This window comes from Scyliorhinus torazame, chromosome 14, assembly GCF_047496885.1.
Source record: "Scyliorhinus torazame isolate Kashiwa2021f chromosome 14, sScyTor2.1, whole genome shotgun sequence".
NCBI classification, from domain to species: domain Eukaryota; kingdom Metazoa; phylum Chordata; class Chondrichthyes; order Carcharhiniformes; family Scyliorhinidae; genus Scyliorhinus; species Scyliorhinus torazame.
In genome coordinates, this window is record NC_092720.1 from 162,724,065 (window position 1) to 162,730,064 (window position 6,000).

The following is a 6,000-nucleotide window of genomic DNA, read 5'->3' on the forward strand; positions in this document are numbered from 1 at the left end:
AAAGACTGTATGAAATGCTGTGATTTTTGTTGTATGATTGAGGAAGGTAGGATAATGGAATGTTTAGCGAGTGTAGTATACTAAGGATAAGTTAGAGGTTCCAAGTTTGTTGTTTTGTAATGCATGTCCCTGTCTGACATAGTGCCCTCAGAATTGTTAGTTAAAATTTTTGTGCATAACTATGGTCAGTGCAGAGGCCATGTAGGAGGTGTCCCCCCCGGCCCCCGGGTCAGGGAATGGAAAGTAACAATAATGATGTGATGCTTCGCGTTCGGATCACAAGGAGGGAATGTAGCCGGTTAAAATGGCTAACTCCCAATTAGAATGGCCAAATCCCAATTTAAAATGGCAAACGGAAGAGGCTGATGGGAAAATCAGCCAACAGGACTCAAACAGACAGCTGCAGGTAAAACACTGTATTCGCCTCTGGGGAGGCCAGACAGAATCAATACCTGCAGCCATCAACATAACAACACACCAGCCATCTGAATACTAATCAGCAGTCCCCGGGAACAATATGCTACAAATTAGACACACAAAGCCAACCCAGACTTTTCGGCGCCAGCCGGAGCCCACACAAAAGAGAGGTGAACGGCCACCCCAAAACCGCCCATCAATCAAGGAATCGCTCCAGCATTGGAGAATATCGAACCAAGTGATTGGACGAAGTCCAATCACTTGGAACCAGGTACAGGGTCCGCCCTGAAAGGCGGGAAGCTCCTGGGGACTATAAGAATAGGGGCCAAGTTCAAATCGCTCTCTCTTCTCCTCTCCGCACACTTCGAGACCCTTCTCCTGACCTTCTACAACAGCCGCAAGAACTGTAAGTCTTACTCCAACGCTCGCTACGAGATAGGCACTCCTGACTATCGACCTGTACCCGCTTTGAATCCCACAGGCCCAGAACCCATACGAAAGGCCATTTGTTTCCCTGACCTGATGGGCCATTTCCAAAGTTAAGTATTGGCCTGTTAGTTGTAGGAAATAGCTTAGAAGTAGAATTAATGTATAAGTATTGATTACTGTATATAATAAATGTGCGTTGATTTAACTCTTACTAAGCGGTGTGTTGGATTATTGATCATTACTCGGACTTGAACCACGTGGCAGTATCAGAAAGATACCTGGCGACCCAAGAGCAAAGGTGATAGAACAAGAGCAATTAAACTAAGGCTAAAACGAGCAACAAAGGAAATAAAAATCAGGAGAGAGTAGAGAATAACAATGGGGTGATCATCCGAGACAACCCATTTTGCTCTGTCTCCCAATTTTTCATTCCTCTCGAATCTTATTTCCAATGCAGACTATGAGAGGAAATTGGTCAGAACTGCCTGCATGCTATCATTCATCTAGAGTATTGCATAAAAGCATGATCTAACCCCTGGTCATTGTAGCCAACTTTGTGTGTTTTCCAAATAATTGTATGCAAGGGGTATTTAAGATCACTGCATTTTGTGTGGCACACCAAGATATCTGGTACATGTCACTCCATTCTGTGGTAGTCATTTTGTTTCAGAGCTAATATAATCTGGATTAGTATGAAACTGGTTAATCATTCATTTTCAGATGGTCTGGCACTACCACCTGACTCATAATCCATCTATTGTAAAAGGAAACTGAATAGAGTGATATCACAAAGGATTGAGAATTAATGTCCATCTAACATATTCTCAAATTGATTACTGCTGTGAATTGCATCAGTTTAATCTCCATTTTATTCTCCTTTTCCTGTAGGTAATTTCGTGGCAATTGTTACTCTCCCCCGAGGAAGATGTGGCCTTTCTAAATGTATTACTCGTTATCTGGTGGCCATGGCAGTGGCAGATCTACTGGTAATCATATTTGATGTCATATTTTATGAGATTAATGACATTTATTTCTCATATTCATTCTTGGACTACACGCCTGTTTGTAGTCTCAACATCGCTCTGGTTTTCACAGCCATTGATTGTTCGGTCTGGTTAACTGTCTCTTTCACCTTTGATCGATTCATCGCCATTTGTTGCCAGAGGTTGAGAGAAAAATATTGTACTGAAAGAACTGCGGCCATAGTTATAGCCACTGTGTTTGGACTGAGCTTTGTAGAAAACATTCCCATTTATTTTGAAAATGAGCACTTGGAGATGATTGACAATGTAGCCTGGTTCTGCAATGTGAAATCGAGCCTCTCCAATTTACCTCTATGGGTAGCATATTTCTTCTTTGACATCACCTTCACACCATTTACACCATTTGTGTTGATCATTCTGCTCAATGCTTTGACCATCAGACACATTGTTCGAGCCAATAGAGTGAGGAGGAGCCTGCGGGCGAGTAACAATAATGAAGATCACAATGACCCAGAGATGGAGAACCGAAGAAAATCGATCATATTACTGCTGGCCATCTCTGGCTGCTTTATATTGCTATGGATGGTGACCTTTGTTCATTCTGTGTGTACACAATTCGCCGGCATTCAGTTTATGTTCACAGATTATAATGATCCATTCGCCATCATGGAGCAGACTGGATATATGCTTCAATGTTTGAGTTCATGTACAAATACATTTATCTATGCAGTGGCTCAGGCTAAATTCAGAGAGGAATTAAAACATATTCTTAAATATCCATTGACTCTAACGAAATTGGTGTCTTCAAGAAATTGAAACTCAATGACATATTAGAACGTTGACTTGCTCACTGTCTTTTTCCACTTGTCGGCCCAACATATATGTAAGAGAACACATTTATTAAATGAATAAATTGAATCAAGGGAGAAGCCTATGTAAATAGAATTAGTTTGGGGCAAAATCACAGTGTTGGTGACATTAAACAGTAAGTTGTTTCAATGACTGTCTCATTTTATTTCCAATTGCAATCCATGGTTACCATATTTGCATATGCTGATGATGTGAAATTGGTGATATATTTAAATGGGGAGCCATTATCCACCCTGTCCAAATATCCATTTCAACTGCTCAGGACAATTAAGAATGGTGACTGATCCGATAAAAACGATTACATCGGAGCATGAGTGGGTAGTTTAGCCTTTTGAGACTCCTCCGCCACAATGAGATCAAGGTTAATCTGCAGTCTAACTCCTTTGCCACACAGCCATTGATACCTCTGGCAAACAAAAATCAATGTTAGTTTTAAATTGAACAATTTGTGTCTTATCAAAGTTGCTTGTGGAAAGATGTCCACAACATACTTTGTGTGTCGAAGATTTCCAAATTTCACCCCTGAAGATTCTGTTTCTATTTCCGACAAAGCCCACCTGTTCCTAGAGTCTCCTAGGAGCAGAAACAATTTTGTCCAGTCTACCTGAGTGATTCTCCATAATACCTTCAAAAACGTCGATCAGTCTTCTAAATTCCAAGCAAATAAACCCTAAAATTTGTAATCTTTCCTTTTAATTTATCCCTTAGAGTCCGTGTATTGTTCTGGAAAATGTGCAGTGTTCCCTCTCAGGCCGATATATCCTTCCCATGTTGTACTTCCTGGAACTGCTCAAATCACACAGGTCCGATGTGACCCATGTTTTGTAAAGTAAAACATGGGGCTGGATTCTCCAATCCCCGATGCCAAAATCGCATTCAGCGACATGGCGGAGAATCCCCGATGACGCAAAAATTGGGAGCAGTGGCACTTTCGCAATGCTCCGCCCCCTGAAAGCAGCGTACTCGAGAAGCCATTGCCTGAGGTCCCCCCGCAATGCTCCGTCCCTGACCGGCCAAGTTCCCAATGGCGTGCGACACGTGTGGTCTCACCTGTCGTGAACTCAGCATGATGGCTGCGGACTCAGTCCGGCACCACCACAGTCGGGGGAAGGCTGATCCACAGGCAGGGGGCTTCATTCCAGGATGGGGCACTGTGGGGAAGGGGGGGGGCAGTCCGGGGCACCTAAGTGGCCAAAGGGGGGGACTATTTTTACGGTCCAGGTCCGCGGGCTGCGTCTGCCATGAAGCACGGTGCGGCCACTGCAGGCCTCTGCCATGCACATGCATGGCCACGGACAAGGCAATGCTCCAACCGTAACGGCAGCTAGGGCTGGGAGCTCTACGCTGCCAAGCTGCTAACCCCCCCTCTCCCCGCACTGGAGCAGGAAATCGATGGCCGCTTTGCACTAGTTTTCCTGGCGTAAAATGCCACCATTTTCACGCTGGCGTGGGGACTTAGTCTCCCAAACGGAGAATCACGCCCGTTATTCCTACAGTTTGAAATATTTTCTCGACATACTAAGGCCAGAATTCCAGTAGAGCTTTTGACTATTCTCTGTTCTTGCTCATGGAAGTTTAATGATCTCTCTACCTGAAAGCCAAACTCTCTTTGAAGATTCACAGGGATTCTCCGGCAGCCAATGCCAGAATCGGGAAATGTGATCGGGTGGAGAATCGGTCCCGACACCAAAATCGTGGCAGGTGCAGATTTGACGCCAAATCGTAATTCTCCGTCACCTCAGCAGTGGCGCCAATGCGTTCCAGAACGTACATACAGTAAACTCTGATTGCATGACATTAGAGGAGGCCCCGGTAACCTCCGGGGCCTCCACAATTCTCTGCCTCCGATGGGCCGAGCTCCCAATGGCGTGGAACATGTTTGCTTTCAAAAATTGTGAAACCAACTTGGTGACTGATGAAGGAAAGAGAGAGAGAGAGAGAGAGTGGGAAGGTAGGGCATGGAGAGGAGCCACTGTGCGTTGCAGGGCCGAATCTGGCTGGCTTGGCTGGGCTGGGGGCTTGGGCCTGCCTGGACTGGGGGAGAGGGGACAGGGGTAACAGGCCGAGTGGCCGGGGTGATCCCCACAGGATTGGGACGGTGTCCAGGCAAGGACAGCCATTACCATAGCCTGCAAGGCAGCCATCCTGCTACGTGCCCCACTAACCATCCACCCTTGCCCCTGGTTTTGTACAGTGGCACCGACCGTAATGGTGCCCCGACCCCTCCATCCCCCGTCACATGCCCCCCACACGGCCGCCGGTGGCCCACCCAGGGCAACACCCACAGTAGCCCCTATGGGGGCCGCAGTGCTGACCCCTTGTGGTGGCAGAACCAGCCAACGGTCACCCTGAACGTTTACTCGAGGGGTCCTGCCAGGCACCGGGTGGGAGCCTCTCTGGGGTCTCACAGACCTTGGTGCACAGGTGAGCATCCCACCCACCTCATCACAGTAGCACAGTAGTTAGCACTGTTGCTTCACAGCTCCAGGGTCCCAGGTTTGCGTCCCAGCTTGTGTCACTGTGCGGAATCTGCACATTCTCCCCGTGTGTGCGTGGCTTTCCTCCGGGTGCTCCGGTTTCCTCCCACAGTCTAAAGATGTGCAGGTTAGGTGGATTAGCCATGATAAATTGCCCTTAGTGTCCAAAATTGCCCTTAGTGTTGGGTGGGGTTGCTGAGTTATGGGGATAGGGCGGAAATGTTGACCTTGGGAATGGTGCTCTTTCCAAGAGCCGGTGCAGACTCGACGGGCCGAATGGCCTCCTTCTGCACTGTAAATTCGATGATAATCTATGATAATCCTCCACAACATCGCACAGCAGAGGGGCAATGTGTTTTTAGGAGCAGTAGGAATGCCAGGCCTTGTCCGACGAGGAGGATGCGGAGGAGGATGAGGATGAGCAGGACATAGAGCCCAGGCAGGCTCGGGAGGGCACACGATGTGTGCGCCAGGGCCAATGCACATGGGATGCTCTTATCGCCTCCGGGTTCACCGACCAGGAGGGGGACTGATCAGGGGCACGGATACCGGATCCCAAATCCGCACTCCCTCACTCGCCCCCCAGTCCATGTCCCGCCTGCAACTCCCTCTGCGATACACATCTGTTGTACTCCGGGGTGTGGGCCCTAGGTTGGCAGTAACATCGAGTCTTGTCCATGAGATAGAGGATGACAACCTACTTTGCGATGAGCTCTGGTGCTCTGCATTGTCTGACAACATCTGACTCCTGCCCACAGTAGCACATTCCACCATCTACCTGGGTGATCCATGTTTGCAAGCTGGCCATTCTATCACACAGTTGC

At 47.6% G+C, this 6,000-nt stretch overlaps 1 long non-coding RNA gene across 3 annotated transcripts in view; it reads left to right on the forward strand.

Annotated features, from left to right (window-relative positions):
* LOC140389225 (uncharacterized) overlaps positions 1-2,828 on the forward strand; it is a 60,012-nt gene extending 57,184 nt beyond the window's left edge. For all 3 annotated transcript variants that reach the window (XR_011934298.1, XR_011934297.1, XR_011934299.1), the window contains exons 3-4: positions 1,735-1,832; positions 2,270-2,828. This is a non-coding gene — a long non-coding RNA (uncharacterized lncRNA). The remainder of the gene's footprint in view (positions 1-1,734; positions 1,833-2,269) is intronic.
* The last annotated feature ends 3,172 nt before the right edge of the window (positions 2,829-6,000 follow it).